Source organism: Lynx rufus, unplaced genomic scaffold (genome assembly GCF_022079265.1).
Source record: "Lynx rufus isolate CCGP_SWC_20201006 ecotype Redwood Valley unplaced genomic scaffold, mLynRuf1.p SCAF_19, whole genome shotgun sequence".
NCBI classification, from domain to species: domain Eukaryota; kingdom Metazoa; phylum Chordata; class Mammalia; order Carnivora; family Felidae; genus Lynx; species Lynx rufus.
The window spans coordinates 23,630,290-23,650,370 of record NW_025814833.1 but is presented as its reverse complement, the minus strand read 5'-3'; the positions used below and the strand labels follow the sequence as shown (position 1 = coordinate 23,650,370).

General features: G+C 41.8%; 1 protein-coding gene across 3 annotated transcripts in view; it reads left to right on the top strand.

Moving 5' to 3' along the window:
* The first annotated feature begins 19,213 nt into the window (after positions 1-19,213).
* Positions 19,214-20,081, top strand: part of ZDHHC9 (zinc finger DHHC-type palmitoyltransferase 9) — a 32,199-nt gene continuing 31,331 nt past the window's right edge. Inside the window, exons 1-2 of one of the 3 annotated variants that reach the window (XM_047081936.1) lie at positions 19,214-19,393; positions 19,739-19,806. The gene's annotated coding sequence lies outside the window, so the exon portion shown is untranslated. The remainder of the gene's footprint in view (positions 19,394-19,738; positions 19,807-20,081) is intronic. The other 2 variants (XM_047081934.1, XM_047081935.1) reach the window with 2 other exon arrangements.

The following is a 20,081-nucleotide window of genomic DNA, read 5'->3' as shown; positions in this document are numbered from 1 at the left end:
TTGAGAGAGTGTACCACGGAGATGAAGTGCCTTTCTCATCACATCATATCAGAGGGCATATGCTATCAACATGACTTATCACTGGTCATGTTAACCTTGATTAAGATGGTGTCTGCCAGTTTACTTCACTATGAAGTTACTATATTTTCCTTTTCCCATAATCTATCCTTTGGAAGTCAGCCACTAAGTATGATGTGTCCTTTTTATTCTATTTTTCATCTTCTAGTTTACTAGTAATACATTCTTTTATTATTCTTTTAGTTGTTAGTCTAAAAACATGTAGTTTTGACTAGAACTTACCTGCTATTACCACTTTAAATACTGCTTAATGTAAGGACCCTTCAATTCTTCAAATCAATTTATTCCCTTATAACTTGAGCTGTTGTTGTGTGCTGTTAATGTCATGAATTTTAATTCATCATGTTTTTTAAAACCTAATAGGACATTAAAATATTTTGAAATAAACCTACAGATAAGTTTTAGGTACAGTACAAAGAACTTTTTTGCCTGAACCTTTTATGAGTAACTGACATGATGCTCTATCATTTCAAAATATTTCCATGTGTATTGCCTAAAAAACAGAGGTCATTTTCTGAAAGGCTGCAATATAAACATCAAATCAGAAAATTAACATTGATATATTGTTATTATTCAATACTCAGATACCCATTCAAGTTTTGCCAACTTGCCAATAATGTCCTTTATAGTCAAAGAATCTATTTCAGAATGAAGCATTGCATTTAGTTGTCATGTCTATTTACTGTCCTTCAATCTACAATAGGTACTCTGTCTTTCCTTGACTTCCATTACCTTGACAGTTAAAGATTACAGCCCAGTTATTTAGTGAAATGTCCCACGACTTGTGTTTATCTGATGTTTCCTTGTGGTTATGTTTGGTTTATAAGTTTTTGGCAGGAATATCACAGAAGTGGTGCTTTGTTCCTTCATTGCATTAAGTTGGTGTCTTCCAGGCTTCTCCAATATAGGGTGATTCTTTTTCCCTTTGCAAATAATAAGTGTTTTGTGGGTAGTTACTTTGAAACTGTATATCTGTATATCTATATCTATCCCTATTTCCTCATAAAACATTTAATTCATTCGTTCATTCATTCATATCAGTATGGAGTCATAAATTCCTACTTTATTCAATGGGTTTTAATATATTACTATCATTATTTACTATGATGCTCAAATTTAGCCAATGGGAACCCTTTTAGGTTGGCTTTTGTGTCCTTTTAATATTTCTCCCATTATTCTTTGAGCACTTCTTTACTTTTAGGAACAAAAAGAAGGCTCAACCTTGTCTTATGCTTTCTGTGCCCTATTCCTAGGATTAATCATTTCTCCAAGGATCTCCAGTCCCTTTTAGTGGGGAATGGTGTTTAAAAACCAAGATCTGTGCACTAGATATGCACATCATTATTAGGGCTGTTATGAACTGAATGTTTGTGTCACCACAAAATTCATATGTTGAAGCCCCAACTCCCAATGTGATGGTATTTGGAGATGAGGCCTTTAGGAGATAATTAGGTTTAGATGAGGTCATGAGGATAGAGGATCAGTGCCCTTACAGGAAGAAGGGATCAGAGGTCTCTCCACCATATGAGTATACCATGAGAAGGTGGTCATCTGCAAACCAGGAAAAGGGTTCTCACCAGAACCTGATCGTGCTGGCACCCTGATCTCAGACTCCTAGCTTACAGAACTTTGAGAAGTAAATTTCTGTTGTTTAAGCCCCCCAGTGTATCACATTTTGTTATAGTAATCTGAGCTAAGACAAGGGTGCTGCTGCTCCCAGACCATCTCACTAGATTGAAAGGGGGAAACCTGTTTCCTATTTTTCTTAATATAATTCTTCTATATGTAATTAATCTTCTATAGCTGTAGTTCTCCATTATGTCATTTAATTTTATTGATATATTAATTACAATTATTTTAAAATCTATGCCTGAGAACTCTAATATTTGGATCTTCTGTGGCTCTGTATCTATTGTCTATTTTTCTCTTGATTTTGTCAGTGGTTATCTTTTTGCACACTTTATGGTTGGTCATTGAATGTTGGGCACCACATAAAGAGTTAAAAAGATAATTTGAGGTGCTGATTCATGCTATCTTTCTCCAGAGGGGATTTATTTTTTACTCTGGCAAGCACTCAGGGTAGGGATAGATCACTTTAATCTGATCACTGAGACTGGGCTTCCATATTTATGAAGGCTGATCTTTTTCCCATTCTCTCTTACTCTTGGGTTGTGACTCTTTGGGAGATTCAACTGAAATTGTGTGGTATTTACCAGGGATTCTCCTTCATGGGCACTCAACTCCATTTTCCTTCTCTCAGTTTCTTGAGACTTCTGAAAGTTCTTCTCAGCTTCTCAGACTCTCGGGAACTATTCTCTGTATTGTTTTTTTGCTAAGGTTCTTAGCTTCTCAATCCACAACTGTTTACATTGCCAAATGCCTTAAAAGCAAAAATGCAGCCAGATGTCTAGCTTATATCTTTCCTCCCTCCCCTTCTCTCTCTCTTCTCCAGAATCTCGGCTTCTCTCAATTTCTCACTGCCTTGATGGCCCTTCAATGTGACAAAAAATGGTTTTGTGTGTTCAGCTTTTATAGTTGTTCTCAATGGGATGGTTAGTCTGAAACAAGTTAGTCTGCCACTGACAAAAGCAGACATTGATTTACACTAAAAAAAGTCACTATGGTTGTTGTGTGAAGAGTTAAGAGGGGGTGAGAATGGAAATAGGGAGACCAAATAGGAGGTTTGATAAGATGATGGCTTGGATAAGTGTGAAAATAGAGATGTGGAAAAATAGACATAGGTTGGGAGGGGGAAATATAGAACACTAATATCTTCATCTTACAAAGTGGGAAGTTAGGAGAAACTACCTATGGTTGATCAAACAAGAAATGTAAGTTTATGCTTATTATTTAAAGTGGAAAAAGATAACCATTAGGGGAAATAATAATAATAATGTTGAAACTATATTGGAAAGGATGGATGAGAGGTGGGATTGTGGGAGTGAGCTTAATCCTTATCTCTCATAGCATTACTTAATAGACAATGTCAACAAATATAGAGGAGGGGTGGGGCGCCTGGGTGGCTCACTTGGTTGAGTGTCTGACTCTTGACTTTGACTCAGATCATGATCTCATGGTTGGTGGGTTTGAACCTTGAGTCAGGCTCTGTGCTGACAGCGCAGAGCTTGTTTGGGGTTCTCTCTCTCTCCCTCTCTCTCTGCCCTTACCCTGCTTTTGTGCTCCCTCTGTCTCTTAAAATAAATAAATAAACTTACAAAAAGAAATATAAAGAAGGGGACAAATTTGAAGAATTTTTAGGAGGTAAAATTTGTAGGGCTTGGTGATGATCCAATTTAATGAATAAGGGAGAAGGAGGAGGCAAAGCTGATTTGTAGATTTTCTAGCTTGAGTATTGAGTAGATGTGGTATTACAACTGAAGCAAAGAATACAGAGGAGGGGCGTCTGGGTGGCTCAGTCGACTGAGTGTCAGACTCTTGATTTCAGCTCAGGTCATGGTCCCAGGGTCGTGGGTTCGAACCCCATGTCAAGCTCTGAGCTGAGCTTAAGATTCTCTCTCTCCCTCTGCCCCTCTCCCCCACTTGTGCTCTCTTTCTCTTAAAAACAAACAAACAAAAAACCCAAAAATGAATAAAGAGGAGCATCTAGCTCAAGAGAGATTATAAATTCAGTTTTAGTTGTATGCAGTACATTGTGGTTGAGATGTATAGTAGGTACACACACGTGGGCAAAGGTTCTTACCACAATAAAATAAAAAAAGAGAAATTAACAATAAAACTTCAGCAAAAAAAAAATCTGGTCACTTTTAAATTTAAAACGACTACTCTAAAAACTCTTGAGTCAAAGTGGAAACGAAACAAATAAATTGTTTATGATAAATGCTAGTTACAGCAAAAAAAAGAACCCATACTGATGTCGTTATATATAAGTGTCTTTACTTAGCAAACATAAATGTCTTTACTTAGTACTCTGCTATAGATGGAGTGTTTTTGTCCCCTACAAATTCGTATGTTGAAACCTAACCCCCACAGTGATGATATTTAGAAGGTGGGACCTTTGGGAGGTTCGTAGGTCATGAGGGTGAAGTTCGCATGAATAAGACTACTGCTTTTATTAAAGGGACCTCAGGGAGCTCCCTTGCCCCTTCTGCCATGTTGGCCATGTGAGGACACAGTGAGAAGGCTTAGGCTGTCTAGGAAGCAGTTTCTCACCAGACATCAAATATGTTGGTGTTGTGATCTTGAATATCCCAGGGTTCAGAACTGTGAGAAATAGATGTTTGTTGCTTGTAAGTCCTCTTACCCCAGGTTATGGTATTTTGTTATAGAAGCATGAACAGAGTAAGACAATTTCATTGATAACTACTGTCAGGATTCTGGTACATCAAGTGGGCAGATGAGATGAGCCTTACCTATTTTGTGGTGCTAAGTGAGGCCTGTGTTTGTGTGGCAGTGCCATACATTTCATTTTGTCTTGTATTCATTTATAAGTCTGAGTGAGAACTCTCTCCCCCAATACAATATAAATTGGCTTCATATTCTAATAGAATTTAGGAATGTTGATACGCTCAAACTATGGTATCCCAATGTTTCCATAGTAACTAATGCACACCCAGGGGTGGGGGGGAAGATTGAGAATAAATGAGAATAGCATTTTTACAAAATAAGTGAGGGACGAAGAAGCTTTAGACATGTGATTACCTCTTGTTTAGGAATATGAAGATATTCATCTCTTAAATAATGGGGTTATAAAAGTTGTAACAATGAAACTTGTCAGTAGCCATTTATATTCCATTTTCCTCCATAATCATCACCATCTAAAGCATTTAAATGGTTTTTTGCCTAGCAATACTGCAGAGATTGAGTTAAAGGAACATGGTTGCTATTCTCCTGTGAGCTTGAAATCAGGAAGGGACAGGTTAAGCAATGTTCATATCCTAGCCTGCCTGGCAGAGCTTTGCCTTAGTGGATATTAGGAGGAGTGGAGATTCAAAGCATCTTATTCAATCCTGTGGAATTTGTTTGCTTTGATGCAAGACTTTACTAAAATCTTAACGTTCTCCTGGTTAGAGAATGCCAGTACAGAGGGCTGCTGTTCCTCTTTTCCTATCCCACCAGCTGATTTTTCCCATTTCTCCCTAATACCCTTTTTTCCTCCTGCCCTTAAACGCATTCTATGCACCATCCCCACTAATTCCAAAACAACTGGTTTGTTTTGCCTCTTGGCCGTTTCTAGATGTTTGTATATATGTGGGTAGATACACGTTTCTGCATATATCTTAGATAACGTGCTAATTTACTAAAATATAAAACAGTCTGTTTTACTGTTAATTTAGTTGTTATGGACTGAATACCACATGACCCCATTCATATGTTGAAGCCTTAACCCCCAATGTGACTGTATTGGAGATAGAGCCTATAAGGAGGTAATAAAGGTTAAGTGGGGTCATAAGGGCAGAAGAGAGCCCTTACCAGGAGTTGAACTGGCTGGCAACTTGATCTGGGACTTCTAGCCTCCAGAACTGTGAGAAAATCAATTTCTGTGTTTAAGCTATTCAGTCTACATATTTTGTTATGGCGGCTTTAGCAGACAAATATATCAGTGTACATGCACAAACAGTGAAGCTGTTACCAGATAGAAACAGACTTTGTAAGGGTGGAGAGATGCCTCTTTTTATCTTAGAATAATAGAGATTAAATTTCTATAGGTAAATATAATAACCGATGGGATGTCTATTCAACCCAGAACAGAAACACACAGTGTACAAGGACAGAGATATACTGAATATCTCCAGGTAGATAGATAGCCTGGTTTAGATGATTCAGCTTAGCCTGCCTGATTCCTCCTTCATTTAGAAGAGGCGTTAAGAACGACATTTTTTAAAACACACTCATGTCACCTTTTGAAAATCAGTCTTCAGCTTAGTTGCCGTGCAGATTAATTCAGAGATTAGAAGCAAAATGTGATGGGAGGTGCCAGGAGGGTGAGGTTCATCAATGGGAATTCAAGTCAGTTCCTTGGAGTGGCCAGGGGAAGGTACACCAGAATGATGACCATTTACCTTGGATGGCCAGAGATGTGCTAGACATCCTTAAATTCGGAAGGGTCTTACAGGTCAGATTAAAAAAAAAAGAGTATATCTTCATACTAGAGGCTCAGTCTAGACAAGGGACATTTCCATGTTTTTGTTTTGTTTTAAATGTGTGACATTTGATATTATAATCACTGGGGAAATGAGGAGAATTTGAGGAAATGGAGTTCTCGATAAAGCATTTTTTCTTTCCAAAGGATTTGGGATTATTACATCCGAACTAAAGGCAGAAAACAATTTATTCCTGGATAAAACGGTCTTCTCTTGTCATCAAGAATACAAAGTGCTTAAAACTTCTGGTCAATCAATTATATATTACATTAAAATGTAAATAAAATTTTGTCACTGCATTTTCTTCAGACCTCCAATTATTTTTAAATGTGTTGCTTTAGGGAGGTATAGGAACACTACAGTTAGGTCAATTTTCTTCTGCCTATTTCCATGTAATTTAAAGACAATCATATCAATAAGGAACATATCATTGCAGACAATTTCTTTTTAGTCTTTTTCTCAGTGTGGGATTCAGAGTTTAACAGATTGCCAGAATATATCCTTAATGCCCCAGTTTTGAATATAAAAAACATGATATTTTCGCATCCATTTGTAGCTGGGTAGAAGTTTGGCTTAAGATACAAATACTGTAGTTTTGTACAGTATACTGATATAAAAATTAATATTTTTGTATAGCTAGTATATGCACATGGAGCAAAATTCCAAAGTTACGAAAGGTTATATACTGAAAATTAAGTCTCTCTCCCACCTTTATCTCTAAGTTCTCCAGTTTCCATCTCTGAAGGCAACCACCGTTACCAGTCTCTTGTGTTTCCTTCTACCGATATTCCACAGTGCACTGATTCTGGACTTTTCCCCTTCCATAGCAGGCTCCCAGTACCTGGCAGCACGAAAGTGTTGCTCTTTGAGGTCAAAACCAATGTTCTGAACAATAGCGTGGAACAGTGACTGCCCTTGATTCTTTTCACACTCCTTCTTAGAAATAATATTCCCAAAGCAGATGACCAGACATTTGTCTACACCACCTCTAACTGGACATAACACTAGCACAGACACATTTATCATGAATAGACAGCAATCAAAACACCAAACAGATCCATACATTAAATAGTTACTTAGTTGTGTGTGTGAAAAGGTAGGTGCTTTTGGTAGGTTTTTGAGCAAGGAAGGGGTTCTGTTTTATGCAAGATGGAACCAGTGAGAAATTATTCACTCTTTTCCAAAGAATGGAGAAGATTTCATGAGAGACGTAAAAGAAGAAAGAAATCTTGGCTGAAAGGTGCAGAAAAGGCATACCAGCATGAGTTGTGGTCTGGGAGAAATCTTGGAATTCAGGTTTGGGATAAAAGAAAGGAGTGTTTAGTGTTGATTAGTGGAGAGCGGAGGGGATGAGTTAGATTGCAGGAAGAGGCAGTACAGTGAGAGTGAGGTAATACAGGATGAATGGCCATTTGCATTTGTATATATTGACGGTTTGTATGAGGATCTATGGACAGAAGTCAGTCAGTCCTTCTATTTTACTGTGCCTCCCATGTTCCTAGCACTGCCACCAGAACTACCATTCAGTCCAGAATTTTTCTCTAACAAAGGCATCAAAGAATAGATTATGGCATAGTATGGTAGTTTTCCTATATTATGTTCTTGTCAGAGGTTAATTCGAATGATTTACTAAATAGCCATAACTTTCCTTAATGACTTGTTATGGCTCTATAATCCACACAATTATGTAATCTCGCCACTATTGAGATTTTGTGGGTTGCTGTACTGTGCACTGTAAGATATTTAGCAGTGTCCCAGGCCTTGATCCACTTGACGCCGATAGCAGTCTTCCCAGATTTGAGAACCAAAAATGTCTAGACATTGCCAAATGTCCCTTGTAGGGCAAAACTGTTCTGGATTTATAACAAGTAATATAAAGCCTCATGAACCTATATTTTTTTGTTCTGTAAAACTGCTTTTTAAGAATTAACATTTTGGGTGCCTGGGTGGCTTGGTTAAGTGTCTGACTCTTGATTTTGACTCAGGTCATGATCTCACAGTTTGTGAGATCAAGCCCCATGTCAGGCTCTGTGCTAAGAGAGCCTGCTTGGGATTCTGTCCCTCTCTCTCTGCTCCTCCCCTGCCCTCTCTCTCTCTCAAAATAAAGAAATAAACTTAAAAAAATGAATTAATATTTAAGAATGTTTACCAAAATCATTATGCTAAGTGAAATAAGTTAGACAGAGAAAGATAACATATGATTTCACTCATATGTGGAATTTGAGAAACTTAACAGATGACCACAGGGGAAGGGAAAGAAAAATAAGATACAAACAGAGAGGGAGGCAAACCATAAGAGACTCTTAAATACAGAAAACAAACTGAGGGTTGATGGGGTTGGGGTTGGGGGGGGTGGGGAATATGGGTGAGGGACATTGAGGAGGGCAGTTGTTGGGATAAGCCCTGGGTGTTGTATGTAAGTGATGAATCATGGGAATCTACTCCTGAAGCCAAGACTACACTGTATGTGAGCTAACTTGACAATAAATAGAATAATAAATAAAAAAGTCGAGGACAGAGATGAAATACAGTAAAGTATATGAACAGTGCTCCAGAGACTGGAAGGGTGACCATCCCATCTAAGAGCTATGATAGTTCCACCTAGGGAAAAAGTCAAATTCCTATTGAAATGAGCACACATTTTACCTTTGGATGAAGAATTTTGGGGAGTAATATGCTGAAATTGTCTTGTTTCCATAGAAGAAGCTATGGAACATGGCAGAGAAGTAGGGGTATCCATACTTCCTGCGTCTCTCAAACAAAGAAGTGCTGAAGCCAAAGGACTTTGAACACCAGAGTCTGGGAGGAAAAGAGACTGAATCTACCAGGAAGAAAATGGGTCAACTGGAGAAAAGATAGGTGGGTGATTGCAAACTGGGGAAGATAAAACAGGCCATAGAAGAAGCTATGGTCTGACAACAGGGAAAGAGATATTACCCTTGTATGCCTGAGGTTTAGCTAACTTTTATTGATTTTTAAAAAATAAACATGTTTTAAAATAAAAAAGACTGTTTACCAGTAATATATTCACGTAGATACAAGTTAAATAGTACCAAAGGACTTACTTATAATAGAAAGCAACTATCTCCTGCCCAGCTCCTCTTCACCTGTATTCCCATCCCTGAGGTCTACCACTTTTAAACTGTTTCTGGTTTGGGTTTTGCTAATGTTCCTGCCATATCCATCCACCTGTTTATCCTTTTTCATTCAAACCACATATTCATTGAGCACTCAGTTTGCTAAGGCTGCCATAACAAAATAGCACAGACTGGGAGGCTTAAACAGCAGAAATTTATTCTTTCACAGTTCTGGAGGCTAGAGGTCCAAGATGAAGATTCTGGCAGGCTTGGTTTTCTCGGAGGGCCATCTGGGAAGGATCCAATCCAGACCTTTCTCCTTGACTTGCAGATGGCCACCTTCTTGGTGCCTCTTCATGTGACTGTCCCTGTGTATTTGTACCCCTAGTGTCTCTTCCTCTTCTTATAAGGATACCAGTCATACTGGATCAGAGCCCCATCCTAATGGCCTCATTTTAACTCAATCACCTCTTTATAGACCTTATCTCCAAATACAGTTACATTCTGAGATACTGGGACTTCAACATATGAATTTCGGGGGGATGCAATTTAGCCCTTAATAAGCACCTACTATGTGCCAATCACTTTTCTCAGCACTGGGGATAAAGTGGTGGTCAAAACACGAAAACCCCTGCTCTTATTTACATTCTAGTGGGTGAGGGCAACAATACACTAGATAAATAATTAAAATGTATAGTATGTGAAAAGACACTAAGTACTATGGGAGAAAAATAAATCAGAGAAAGAACATAGGGAGATTTGGGGAGGGGGTGCAATTTCAAATAGTGTGGCCAAGGAAAGCCTCTTTGAGAAAGGGACATTTAAGTAAGGACCTGAAGGAGGTGATAGAGCATGCCATGAAAATATTTGGGGAAAGATCATTCTAGGCAGAAAGTACAGCCAGTGCAAAGGTCCTGGGTAGAACATGTCCAGTTTGTTCAAGTATCAGCAAGAAGTCCACTGGGGCTGGCACAGAATGAACAAGGAGTAGCAGAAGGTGCAGGGGTTGGGAGATGGTGAGGTAGATGATTGTGTAAGGTCTCGTAAGCCCTTGTAATGAGTTTGGCTTCTGTTCTGAGTGAGATGGTGTATTAGAAAAGTCTCATTCTCCCTTCCTGTGTGTGTCTCCTTTACTCTCATACTACTGTCACATTTGCAACACTTCTGACATCAGATGTGCGGGGGTTTTCCTCAACAACAAAGAATCCTCTGTGATACCAGCTGGGTGTCCTACAGTTGAATTCAATTCTGACACTATCTACCTGGAGATAGCGTCAGATCCCACAGGTTAAGGGCTCAGTCCCAGAAGTCTTGTTTCCCCCCTCCCACTGCAGATGCCAAGGACAAGTCCAGGTTGTCACTTGCGCTTCTGACTGACAAGTTATAAATCTGAGGTTCCCATGGCCCCCTCCTGGGGTTTTGTTAACTTGCTACAGCAGCTCACAGAACTCAGGGGAACACTTATTTAGGTTTACTAGGTTTTTAAAGGGTATGATAAAGGTTACAGATGAACCGCCAGATGGAGATGGTGTATCTACATAGGGCAAGATCTGGGAGGGTTCCTAGTGTTGGAGCTCCTGTCCCTGTGGAGTTGGGATGTGTCAGTTTCCTGGTATATGGATGCATTCGCCAACCAGGAAGCTCTCCAAATCCCATACTCCGGAATTTTTATGGAGACTTCATCACATAGGCATAATCAATCATCAACTCCATTTCCAGCTCTTTTCCCTTTTCCTCTTGATGGAGGTGGGGCTGAAAATTCCTAGCTTTTAATCATGGCTTGATCTTTCTAGTGACCATCCCCCATCCAGGAGCCATCCAAGAGCCCACCAGAGTTGCCTCATTAGAACAAAAGATGCTTCGATCATCCAGGAAATTACAAGGGTTTCAGAAGCCCTGTGTCAGGAACCAAGGTCAAAGACCAAACATTAGAACAAAAGATGCTGGTAGTGCTCTTACCACTTAGGAATTTAGAAGGGCTTTAGCTCTGTGCCATGAACTGGGGGGCAGAGACCAATATGTATTTTTTTCTGTTATTTCATACATGGGAAGCCATTCGACAAGCTGTGGGTGGCAAGATCTGAGTTAACATTGAAAAGAATGTCTCTAGCTGCTATGTTAACAATAGAACAAAAGGGGGCAAGAGTGGATGCAAGGAGACCAGTAAGGGGAGTATTGCAATAATCCCTTTTCTCTAAACGATATGGGTATACTGTCTGAGCTTGGCTTACTGGCTGTAAACATCTAGTGACTTGCTGCTCTAATAGGTGGGATTTCGCTCACTTACATGGCAGCACCACTCCTCTTCCTCCAAATGCATCACTCTTATTAGTTCCTCTATTTAGTACATCTCTCCAGAGACAACCATTCTAATGTGTATCTTTTTGTTTGTATGTCTTCTTGGTTACCTTTGTGCCTTTATATAAGAAACACAAGTCTCTATTTCTTGTTTCATCATCATAGATGATGTTTCATCTATCTATAGATAGTATCTATCTTGTTTCATCATCTATAGATAGTATCTCTTGATTCTGCACTTTTTAAAATTAGAATATTAGTGCCTCCACACAATTTTCCACCTCACCTAGTTTTGTCTACTTTCCAATTTCTGTATGCTATGCTTTTACATTAAGTTTGTTAATATTTACTTTATACTTTGTAATCATAATTAAGTTTTATGTGATTTGTCTGTAGTTTGGTTTCCAAAAGTTGAAAACCAATAGATACTTTTTACCTTATTATGATTATATAGATATATTTCTGTGAAAAGCCAAAGAATGGCCTTGATTACATTTTCTTCTTGATATTTCCAATGTTACAACCTCCATTGATTGCTCTACATCATTCCACATTCTAGTTGCTTTAATTATTGGAAAATGGCATTTTTTAGTTTATTTATTTATTTTGAGAGAGAGAGAGAGAGAGAGAGAGAGAGAGCACGTGAGCATGCACAAGCAGGGGAGGAGCAGAGAGAGAGGGAGAGAAAGAATCCCAAGCAGGCTCTGCTCTGTTAGCGTGGACCCCAATGTGGGGCTTGGTCCCATGAACCTCGAGATCATGACCTGAGCTGAAATAAAGAGTCAAACACTTAACTAATAACTGAGCCACCCAGGTGCCCCAATAATTTTTTTAACCTTAATTAAAAAAATTTTTTAATGTTTACTTATTTTTGAAGGACAGAGAGACAGAGCATGAATGGGGGAAGTATACAGAGGGAGACACAGAATCTGAAGGGGCTCCAGGCTCTGAGCTGTCAGCACAGAGCCTGATGTGGGGCTCAAACCCACGAAGTGTGAGATCATGACCTGAGCTGAAGTTGGCCACTTAACTGACTGAGCCACCCAGGTGCCCCTTAAATCTTAATTTTTAAAATTTTATTTTATTAAAAATTTTTTTTTTTCAACGTTTATTTATTTTTGGGACAGAGAGAGACAGAGCATGAACGGGGGAGGGTCAGAGAGAGAGGGAGACACAGAATCGGAAACAGGCTCCAGGCTCTGAGCCATCAGCCCAGAGCCCGACGCGGGGCTCGAACTCACGGACCGCGAGATCGTGACCTGGCTGAAGTCGGACGCTTAACCGACTGCGCCACCCAGGCGCCCCAAAATTTTATTTTATTTTTGAGAGAGAGAGAGCGCAAGCAAGGGAGGGCAGAGAGCGAGGGAGACACAGAATCTGAAGTAGGCTCCAAGCTCCTAGCTGTCAGCACAGAGCCCAACTCGGGGCTGGAACTCATGAAATGTGAGATCATGATCTGAGCTGAAGTTGGATGCTTAACCAACTGAGCCACCCAGGTGCCCTTAAATCTTAATTAAAAAATTTTAAGTTTATTTATTTATTTTGAGAGAGAGGGACAGCACAAGTTGGGGCGGGGCAGAGGGGTGGGACGGGTGGGGGTGGGGAGAGATAGAATCCCAAGCAGGCTCCAAACAGTCAGTGCAGAGCCCGCTGCGGGGCTTGAATTCAGGAATGGCAAGATCATGACCTGAGCTGAAGTTGGATACTTAACAGACTGAGCCACCCAGGTGCCTCTTAATCTTAATTTATTAAGTCCTAAAATTAATAATGTTCTTTGTAACTAGTCGGACATTAAAGAAATGTATAAAATAAGACTTAAAAGTTTGTTCAGCACCCTCACATCTCAGAGGTAACTACTGTTTGCTATATATCCTTCCAGACTTTTAAAATACACACATAAAATCATACATATATACACCTACACAAAATAAGTTTTTTTGTTAAATTTTATTTTTTTTTTAAATTTCAATGTTTATTTATTTTTGAAAGAGACACACAGCATGAGCGGGAGAGGGGCAGAGAGAGGGAGACACAGAACCAAGGCAGGCTCCAGGCTGAGCTGTCAGCACAGAGCCTGAAGCGGGGCTAGAACCTAGGAGCTGTGCAGTCATGACCTGAGCTGAAGTCGTACACTCAACCGACTGAGCCACCCAGGTGCCCCAAGGTTTTTTAAAAATAAAATTTGGGTTTTATAAACATTTAGAAACTTGGTTTTTAAACTTGATATATATTGGGCATACTTGCATATCAGCACATGCTTAACTTTTTAACGTAAAATTTTTATTGAAATATATAACATATAGAAAGATAATGGTATGCTCTTTTCTGATATATGCTCTATGTCATTGTTTTTAATAGCTTCATAGTACTCCAATGCAATCATTAAAGAATTTTTTGTTTGATAACTTTTGCAATTACATGCAATGCTAATGTAAACATCTTGGAACATATATCTTTGAGCTTTTGTGTTAGTATTTCTGGATAGAAGTAGGTATGTTGGGTCAATGGTTATGAAATGTAAAAACAGTAAGAGATACTAATGAATAGTCCTATTGGAAAAAAATTGCTAATTTACTCTTCTAACACTATTTGAGAGGGTACAAACTTTTGAGGCAAGCTCTTCTTTTTTTAATGTTTATTTATTTTTGAGAGAGAGAGACAGAACGTGAGTGGAGGAGGTGCAGAGAGAGAGGGAAACACAGAATCTGAAGCAGGCTCCAGGCTCCGAGCTGTCAGCAGAGCCCTGTCAGCACAGAGCCCGATGCAGGGCTTGAACTCACCCACCCAGGCGCCCCTAGGGAAGCTCTTCTTTTTTTAAAAAAAACTTTTTTTTAACGTTTATTTATCTTTGAGACAGAGAGAGACAGAGCATGAACGGGGGAGGATCAGAGAGAGAGGGAGACACAGAATCTGAAACAGGCTCCAGGCTGTGAGCAGTCAGCACAGAGCCCGACGCGGGGCTCGAACTCACGGACTGCGAGATCGTGACCTGAGCCGAAGTTGGACGCTTAACCGACTGAGCCACTCAGGCGCCCCAAGGAAAGCTCTTCTTAAAAGTTTGGAGGCTCCGGGTACCTGGGTGGCTCAGTCGGTTGAGCATCAGACTTAGCTCAGGTCATGATCTCACAGTTTGTGATTTCAAGCCCCACATCAGGCTTGCTGCTGTCAGCCTGTCAGCGCAGAGCCCGCTTCAGATCCTCTGTCCCTTTCTCTCTTCCCCTCTTCCACTTGCGCTCTCCCCAAAATAAATTAACATTAAAAAAATGTTGGAGACTCTACTGTGCATAGTTGAGAACTGGACTCTGCACTGTTTTTTATTTATATTTAATGACTTCACATGAGCTGGTCTTTTCTGTCTTTGAATATTTCAGGTTCTTTAGAGGCTGGGATCATGTCATATACTTGTTTGGTATTTCCTATACTGCTTAGTATAGGCTGGGCAAACTGTGGGTGCTCAATACATACCTAATGATTAAATGATAAACCAGTTTATATACTAGGCAACACAATCCCTTGAGGTCAGCACCTGGAATGAGAGGGTTGGGTAGTGTCAGAGACTAGGGCTGTGCTGGGTCAGTATCAGATGCTCTCACTTGGATATCAAGTTTAGACCACAATCTAGGAACCTCATTTATATAAAGCACCTACCATAATCCCTGGCTCAGAAGAGGTCCTCAGTAAATGGTCTTTATTGGTGAGTGAGTAGTCTTAGGGCAAGTGTTGAGGGCTTAAGCACAACACCTAAAACCATTCAGGATGGAGTCACAAATCCACAGACTAGAGATGAAACAAAATTGAGAACTGGCAGGAGCAGACAGGTATTAGAGACTGAAACAAAGGCTCGGTATGAGCAGTTCACTTGCATTGTAACATCACCTTCCTTGCCACTCCAGGCATTTTTATTGGGTTTTCTGTATGTTCGGCTTTCACACAGTGGCATCTTAAAGGTGTTTTTCAGTCTCTGACAGGAGCCAACAATGCCAGCACAGTGCTATGAATACAGGAGGTGTGTAATGAAAGAGATTCCACTGATCTCTCACCCGTTGCAACAGATAATGTGGCAGCAATGTTGAGGATTCACTTAACAGGTGAGGATGATGGTGCTAGAGAACAGCCATTTGACTAGAACAAGATTACTGCCTAAGCTTTTCCTAGTCAGAGAGTGGGGTGCCCCTGGGATTGGGGAACCAAGAGGTCAGTCAGGTAAGGATTAACCTCAGTGACAAATTTAGAGGTTATGAAGACATGGGGGCACATGGATGACACGGGTTCAACAAAGTAAAGAATAGGTTTCCTTCTTTTTACCTTTCTATCCCCTAGTCAGTAGTGTAGACAAAGGAATGAGGTGAGAGAGGGTAGTTACATACAGATGTCATCATAACATATAGCATTGATTGTGTTTCTCCTATATGCCAGACATTTAGTACACATTATCTCTAATCTCCTTTATAACTCTATGAAATAGGCATTAACTCTATTTTACAGGAGTTTATTTTCTAATGTTTATTTTTGAGGGAGGGAGAGAGGGAGAGGCAGAGAGACAGAGGAAGAGAGAGAATCCCAAGCAGGCTCCACGCTGTCAGCACAGAGCCCGATGTGGGGCTCAATCCCACAAACCATGAGATCATGAACCTGAGCCGAAATCAAGAGTCGATCGCCCAACTGACTGAGCCACCGAGGCACCTCTATTTTACAGAAGTTTATACAAGCTACTAAGAGTCAGGATTTGAACCCAGGTCTATCTGGCAATAAAGCTTTTGTGCCTTCTGTTATGTACACCATTCTGCTTCTTCTATGTTAGTGGTAGTAGCCCAGGCTTTAGGGAGATAGCTGTTGGCTAAGAACTAGTTGGTTATGTGTGGGCAGGGCATCCTGTGGCTCTTTCTTTTGCTCATGAATAAATTCTACAAATATATATTTATTTATAGCCAGAAAGTCTGGAGAGGATTGCAGGTCAGGTAGGTGGGGTGGGATGGGACACATGTGTGGGGAGGAGGGCAAGGGGACATAGGGGGGTTGAAACTTGAGAAAATAGAGAAAAAGGGTCATCATGAGCTTGAATGCAGGATGGGGGCTGACTTGGGGGGTCTGTTCTTGCATGAAGTACTAAAGGGGTCTTTGGGTGTTTGCTGAAGAAATACCTGGAGGAACACTAACAGGCAAGCTGCAACCCACTGGCAGCTCTCAGGACCGCACTTTATACCTACACATCCGTACACACTAATGCAGGATCCATAAATATGGAGACAGATTTTTTTAAATGTTTATTTATTTTTGAGAGAGAGAGAGAGAGCACGAGTGGGGAAGGGGCAGAAAGAGAGGGAGACACAGAATTGGAAGCAGGCTCCAGGCTCCAAGCTGTCAAGCACAGACCCCGACGCGGGGCTCAAACTCATGGACCGAAAACTCACAGATGGCGAGATCATGACCTGAGCCAAAGTTGGATGCTTAACCGACTGAGCCACCCACGTGTTCCATGGAGACAGATATTTTTAAACAAGCACACCAAAATGTATACCACACAATGGAAGCTGATGCTTTTATTCCAGTGGTGTTTCTAGTGCCCATCACATGGCTGTAACTCCCCTTCAAAGGAACCAGCCCTCATTTGGATACATAAAGTCTGGGAGGTTTGTTGAGAAGAGAAAAGAAACAATCTCATTTTATAGTCACAATTTAGTTGTGTGTGTGCATTAAGACTTTCAGGATTATATAAAATGATGTAATTACATAGAAGGAAGTGTTACAGAATGTTTGTCCATATAAATCTTCCTTATTTTTCTTTTAGTGGTAAACACAAGTAATAACAGATTGTAATAAAAGAAGCCTGACCTACACAGCCACTTAATCCCAGAGGGATGTGACCCACAGCAGGGAGGGGCAGAGCCCAGGAATGCACTGCTGTAACACATCAATTACAGGACTCCCTGGGCTTCACCTGCACCTGAGATATGGACAAAGTATGTTTGGAAGCTGCAGAGATTTATTTTTGACTGCTCCACAGTCAGGGGGATGGCAGCTGGGATACACATGCTATCCCTAAGGGCATCTAGTGGGTACAGGCTTGGGAATCCAGGGGTCTGATGGGGCTGAGGGAAGTTCCTCTCCCTTTGATAGCCAAGTGTGTGCAACACCAGCACCTTCCAGGAATCAAAGGGGAGAATGGGAGGCAATTATAGTGATCATACAGTTTAGAGGGAATAAAGCAGTGATTATAATCAGCATGAGTGCTAAGGAACAATAGAAGCTTTATAAAGATATACTTTACCCTACAAATTAATTATAACACATCTCTCTCATAAGAGAATTAAGTAGTGATTTTTTAATCCTTTTAAATTTTTGATTGAAGGGTGGTGCCATGAAAATGTCAAATGTAATTATCATTAGATAGCGCTTTTTTTTTCCTTCATATGATGTGGGACCCAAATACTGTAAAGGAGAATTAGTTCCTGACCATGTACATGGTCCTTCAACTAACACACCAAAACTCTGCCTTGGGAAGAGCTTTGGCAGTCTCCTGTGTACTAATTGCAAATACTCTCACCGTAGAGAAACTTTATTCAAGCTCAGGAAAATGGGTAGCAATCTAGGCATTGTCCCCAACAGTGTGACATGTAAGGAGAGGTCACCTTCAGCCCTTTGTCATATTTCCTCTTATATTTGGAAGCCAAGAGCCATACTAGTGAAAACAGACTTAATGCCTTTTAAAGTCCTCTGTAATAATATTAATTCCCTGGTTCTCAACTGTTTTCCCCACTCCAATCTCGAACTTCTAAAGGATGCGACTCACTCAGATCAGTAGCAGTGGCTCATTGTGGCAGTAACTGCAGAGGTGAGAGTGGCAGAAGGAAAAAAATCAATGTGGTTGGTGGGTGGGGATTCTGCCTTGGATCCCCGCCCTCCTCAATTATCATAAGCTTTCCAAAACGAACAGTAATTGACAACCTTCTTGGCAATGTTACTTCATTACCTACCTGGAAGAATTTAAGTCCTGTCAGTAGAGTTTTTCTAACTTCGTCAATTATTTGTTTTCGGTACTGCAAAATGATTCTATGTTCCTGGAGACAGGTGTCCCTTTCAAGTTCCTTTTTATGTGTGTTTTCTTCCAAAAGCCAGGGTGCTAGGACAGAGGTGAAGTCCCTAACTACTGAATGGGACTTGGGAGGCAGAGGACTTGTCTTTATGCTAAAAACGAGTAAAATCCCGGGTCGCGGTTGATTTCATGCAAATAGGGCCGAAGAGGCCCAGGGCGGACCTAGTATGAGCCCTGGGTGAGCCCGAGTGAGCACCCGGATCTGCGAGCCAGTGTTGCTTCAGCGTCTCGCCGTGTGTGTGAGAAGAGGCTGGTACCCCTGTCTCTCCTTGTCTCATCAGCAATACCTTTCACCTCCGTGTCTGCGTAACTATATCAGTAGAAAGCGACGCTTCTCACATTGGCTCTCGGACCCCAAAGGGAGGCTGGCAGTGGCTTGGCAGGTGGGCACGAAGCCGGGAGATGGGTGGGGGAACGGGGCGGAGGCAGCGTCGAGTGGCGTTCGGGGCAGCCAATGGTAGTTCGGGGCAGGGGTGGCAGGGGCGGAGGCGCCGAGGCCGAGCAGCCAATGGGGGGCGAGCAACTACTGGAACGACCTGGTGACGTGAGGAGCGTTCCATTCGGCCAGCGGTGGGCGGTTGCCACAGCTGGTTTAGGGCCCCGACCATTGGGGCCCCTTGTCAGGAGGAGGCAGCCTCGGGGCTGGGGAGGAGAAGTCGCTGCCACCTCTGGCGGCTGACGCGGTCCCCTGGGACAGTCCACTTCCTGCCCTCAGTTCCCCGCCGAGTTCGGTCTCCAGGGTTCAGGTAACGAGGGGTGGGGGTTGGGGTCTCCTGGGCTCGGCCGCATGGTGGGCTAACAGCTCCTCCGCTGTACCCAGCCGCGCGGACGTTGGCACTGGCCTTCTCAGCTGGGCAGCCGCCGAGCCCCTGACCGCGGCTGACTACACGTGGCGGGGCGTGTGTGAGTGTGTATGAGCGTGGGGAGGTGGCGCGCGTCCCAACCTGCCTGGGGCGGTGGTCCGCTGCGTGGCGGAGGCAGGGCTGGCCTCCCGAGGCCGCGCCCGCCGCCCGCCCGGGCCTCGGGCCTCGGGCCCCAGGCTGGTGGGCCGGTCGCTGGCTCTCGACGGATTTTGATCTTTGTTCTCCCAGGCCCGGCTCCCCTTCCTGGTCTCCCTTCTCCCGCTGGGCCGGTTTATCTGGAGGAGATTGTTTTCCAGGTTAGTTTTACACAAAGGAAGTGTTCTCTGCCCCTCTGGTGCTCCCTCCCCTTTGCCAAGGCTTCTTGCTTTCTCATTTCCCTGCTCATCTCCTAGTCTCTATTTGGACCCTTGTCCTCTCCAGCCCGTAATGATTTCGGGTTGGTTGTTTCTCATCAGTCAGGCAGGCTGCAGGTTTCCACCTCATTCTTGCCAGCGTGGGGCATGTGGTGTCAGTAAATAGAGGCCACAGCACCACACCTGAGAAGAGAAGGGTGGCAGTGGCTGAGAAAGCC